Source organism: Octopus sinensis, linkage group LG5 (assembly GCF_006345805.1).
Source record: "Octopus sinensis linkage group LG5, ASM634580v1, whole genome shotgun sequence".
Lineage (NCBI taxonomy): Eukaryota > Metazoa > Mollusca > Cephalopoda > Octopoda > Octopodidae > Octopus > Octopus sinensis.
In genome coordinates, this window is record NC_043001.1 from 72,518,042 (window position 1) to 72,523,041 (window position 5,000).

The following is a 5,000-nucleotide window of genomic DNA, read 5'->3' on the forward strand; positions in this document are numbered from 1 at the left end:
TACTCCAGCATGGCCACAGTCACATGTCTGAAACAAGTAAAAGAGTCCGGATATGCTTGATACACGTTCAAACTGGGGTACAAGCTACTCACTGCCAAATGGCGTCGATACACCGCTTATCACTGCTTACTAAAGTTTTAAGTATCTTGGGAGAATGCTTAGAGTACTTATTCATGTAGGTGAGCATTGTGTTCGGTTTTTCTATAAAATTGTCCTTTGTCTTATGTCATCTGTAAGAAGTTACGTCCTTGATCTTTCTACCTTTTCATATATCTAGACGTTGGAAATGTATTTTCATATATGTTCTTCCTACTTACAGATGTGTCATTTGAGGTAATCTTACAGCTATTTCTAACAGGCCGAACAACCACGCCGATGCCCCCTCATTGACTCTCTATAAATGACCTTGTTGATGATCATGTCTGTATCGATAAGTGTATGTATGTATGTATGTATGTATGTATGTATGTATGTTATGTATGTAGTATGTATGTATGTATGTATGTATGTATGTATGTATGTATGTATGTATGTATGTATGTATGTAGTATGTATGTATGTATGTATGTAGTAGTATGTATGTATGTATGTATGTATGTTGTATGTATGTATGTATGTATGTATGTATGTATGTATGTATGTATGTCTTCTTTATGATGTTGCATGGATGAATGGATGTGTATATGTATGTGTATGCATATATATGTGTAAGTATGTGTGCATACGTATGCATAAGTGTATGTACATACATGTTTCTATATATATGTGAATGTACCTGTGTTTATGTATGTTGTGTGTATATGTATGTTGTGTGTATATGTATGTTGTGTATGTGTATGTGTATATGCGTACGTGTGTACGTATCTATGTGTATACATGCATGTGAACATGTATGCATATATGTGTATGTTTGTATATATATGCATGTGAGTGAGTATGTATGTATATGATAAAATGTTGTTAGCATCAACGAGGAAACATACCTGAGAACAGGTGAAATAAAACAGAAAATAGAAAACGAAAACGAAAAAAAATGTGAAAAGACAGGAGAAGGAAGAGGGGAGGAAGAGAGGAAAAGGGTAGGGAGAAGGTGGATGGAGAAGGGCAATAGAATTCAGTTCATCAAATATCGAATGAGGGTGATGACGTCAATAGGACGCCATTGATTTTGAACTACAAACTGACGAGTAAATATACGCAGTGAGCAGAAAGAGGAGGAAACTATATATATATATTATATATATATATATATATAATATATATATAATATATATATATAATGTATGTATATATAGTTCATCTATATATATATATATATATAGATATAATATATATATATATATGCACACGCGCGCGCGCACACACACAACGAAGAATAGTAAATAATCGACAAAAAATAATAAAACATAGAACATAAATAAAAAATGTATTTTTGTCTCTCTTTTTCTTAAATGTGAGCTGTGCATTGAGATCGAAACCATGTCAAATTCATGTCACTGTGTCTCCAGTTTTTATTTTATTTTCATATTTTGTCTTGTATTTTATGTTTTTTTTTTCAAACTAAAAGTATATAAACAAACAGTATGAATATGGTGCAGAGGAAAATGTTTTTCTTTTCATTTTTAATTGAACCCACCGTGGTTGACTTTGATTTTTAGCTATCAGGGATCAATGAAATAAAGTCAAATATTGAGTCTGATATAATTATCTTTTCTCTACTCTCAAAATTTCTTATACTTATGCGAGAGAATCTTCTTCTTCTTCTTCTTCTTCTTCTTCTTCTTCTTCTTCTTCTTCTTCTTCTTCTTATTATTATTATTATTATTATTATTATATTATTATTATTATTATTATGCGAGTTAAGGCAGCGAGCTGACAGAAGCGTTAGCACGCCGGGCGAAATTCTTCTTCTTCTTCTTCTTCTTCTTCTTCTTCTTCTTCTTCTTATTATTATTATTATTATTATTATTATTATTATTATTATTATTATTATTATATTATTATTATGCGAGTTAAGCAGCGAGCTGACAGAAGCGTTAGCGCCGGGCGAAATTCTTCTTCTTCTTCTCTTCTTCTTCTTCTTCTTCTTATTATTATTTTATTATTATTATTATATTATTATTATTATTATTATTATTATTATTATTATAATTATTATTTTATTATTATGCGAGTTAAGGCAGCGAGCTGACAGAAGCGTTAGCACGCCGGGCGAAATGCGCAGCCGTATTTCGTCTGCCGTTATGTTCTGAGTTCAAATTCCGCCGAGATCGACTTTGCCTTTCATCCTTTCGGGGTCGATAAATTAAGTACCAGTTACGCACTGGGGTCGATGTAATCGACTTAATCCGTTTGTCTGTCCTCTCTGTATTTAGCCCCTTGTGGATAGGTATTTCGTCCGCCGCTGCGTTCTGAGTTCAAATTCCGCCTAGGTCGACTTTACCTGTCATCCTTTCGGGGTCGATAAATTTAGTACCAGTTACGCACTGGGGTCGATATAATCGACTTATCCGTCTGTGTGTCCTTGTTTGTCCCCTCTATGTTTAGCCCCTTGTGGGCAATAAAGAAATAAGAAACGTTAGCACGCCATGCGAAATGCTTGGCAGTATTTCGTCTGTGTTTATGTTCTGAGTTCAAATTCCGCCGAGGTCGACTTTGCCTTTCATCCTTTCGGGGTCGATAAATTAAGTACCAGTTACGCACTGGGGTCGATGTAATCGACTTAATACCTATATCTGTCCTTGTTTATCCTCTCTATGTTTAGGCCCTTGTGGGTAATAAAGAAATAGGTATTTCGCCAGTCGATAAGTTCTGAGTTCAAATTTCACCGAGGTTGACTTTGCCTTTCATCCTTTCGGGGTCGATAAATTAAGTAACAGTGGAGTACTGGGTCGATGTGATCGACTAGTCCCCTCCCCACAAATTTCAGGCCTTTCCAGTAGTAAGGATTATTATTATTATTATTATTATTATTATTATTATTTATTATTATTATTATTATTATGGACGGCTTATCGTCCGTCTTCACGCTCTGATAGACAGACAGACAGACAGACAGATATAATATATATATATATATATATATATATATATATATTATAGATAGATAGATAGATAGATAGATAGACAGACAGACAGGCAGATAGATAGATAGACAGACGGACAGATATTGATGGAAGGATAAATTGATAAATATCTAACTAAGCATAGAGTTAACTAGATAGATACCTCTAGAGATAACTAGAGAGAGAGAGGGAGAGAGAGAGGGAGAGGGAGAGAGAGTGATAGAGAGAGCGAGTCCTGACCTTTAAAACATTTCATGAAAGATTGATGAATGACGAATAAAGTGTTGGTGGAAGGGTCAAGTCAGAAGCTTCCTTTGAAGCTTGACAGCACGTAGTGGGCGCTTGATTATTTGTTGAGGGCAATTGAAATCTACGTAGGATGTTTTCATTTTCTGTATGTTGCTATTTCTTTTAAGGAATATTATTATATTTTGCATTTTATATTTCTATTACAATTATGTATTTGAATTTTTTTAAGTAATCATCATTTTTATTATCTAAACTGTAATACTTATTATGTGAGAATTCAACTGAGTGACTCTTCTTATTTACAAGAGCGAAACAAAGAATATCCACTTTTGTGGTAGGATTACATTTGAGGAAACTTTACTGCTATTTCCAGCAGGCAATGTTATTCTTGAATTTTCTTTTACGAAGGACGTGAATTCAGCATTGTACGTCAACAAGACTCATGTCCTTGCAGCTTCCTTTCCAGATGACCTTATCACTTTAAACGGGGGACTATAATATGACTTTCCTGCTTACCTATAATATGATCTACCTACCGCAGGGATACTTTCCTCTCTTCTTTATGAAGAGTTGATTGCGATCGATCTTTACAGCAGACTCAAATGTAAATCAGATCCTCTCTACAAGCAACATCAGGTTTTAGGCGTAATACCTCGAGTCAGTTTTGTTCGGACTCTGAAAGAGTGAGTGGACGAGTTACTTCTCTATACACGCATCTTGGACAGGACTAGCTGATAGTACTACCATATCTATAGAGTTTATCCTGAACTAGCAACAGAACAATACACCTGGTAGCATTACTAAGCCAATGATGTTTAGAAATTCACTACAGTCTTTAATCTAAAAAGCTTGAAGAGTATTTTCAGTTGATCTTTATCGGACGTCCAGAACATGTCCTCATAAAATCGCCACACACGTTCGTCGTTCATACACACAATCGTTCATACACACAATCGTGATGTATGCTTGACCTAAAAGTGTAGTTCAATTAAAGATATGCTTCAAGCGCTTGTTCTTTGCCCGGCAATTTGTTATGTAGCCTCCGTGCACCATTGCGAATTGTCAGCTAAAACATTGAGAGAATCTCAGCGAAGTGGGTGCTGGCAATAAATGGAATTTCTGACTAGTGAAAGTCCACAGGAAGGAAAAGAACAGACGTGCCAATCCCGTCAAGCGCAGACTGGCGTGTGGGTAAGATACAACGATCTGGCAGTAACTGATTACGGTCGTGATATATGCGGTCGTTCTTCCATCTGTTCGTTATTTCAAGAACAGTTTCTCTCTCAGATTACACACACACACACACGCACACAATCACGCACACACACACGCACGTACGCACATACAAACACATACTTACCATATACGTATGTATGTATGTATGTATGTATGTAGTATGTATGTATGTATGTATGTATGATGTATGTATGTATGTATGTATGATGTAATCATATGCAATGCCATACTCATATATACATACACACATATGTATATATACATCCATATAGATACATTTATCATAAATATATATGCATATATACATACGAGGGGTACCCAAAAGTAACTGGAAACGTTCTCTGTGGGACAAGCCCGTTGTAGTTCAGGCTTCCGCTGCTAGAAGCCACTTGATGCGACTTCAGGCCGGCCGGCGTTGTCCAGTGAGGTCATACTGTCATATGGTGCATT

The 5,000-nt window shown here is 35.5% G+C and overlaps 1 long non-coding RNA gene across 1 annotated transcript in view; it reads left to right on the forward strand.

Annotated features, from left to right (window-relative positions):
- LOC118763511 overlaps positions 1 to 5,000 on the forward strand; it is a 22,711-nt gene that overhangs the window by 7,046 nt on the left and 10,665 nt on the right. The gene's annotated exons all lie outside the window — the stretch shown is intronic.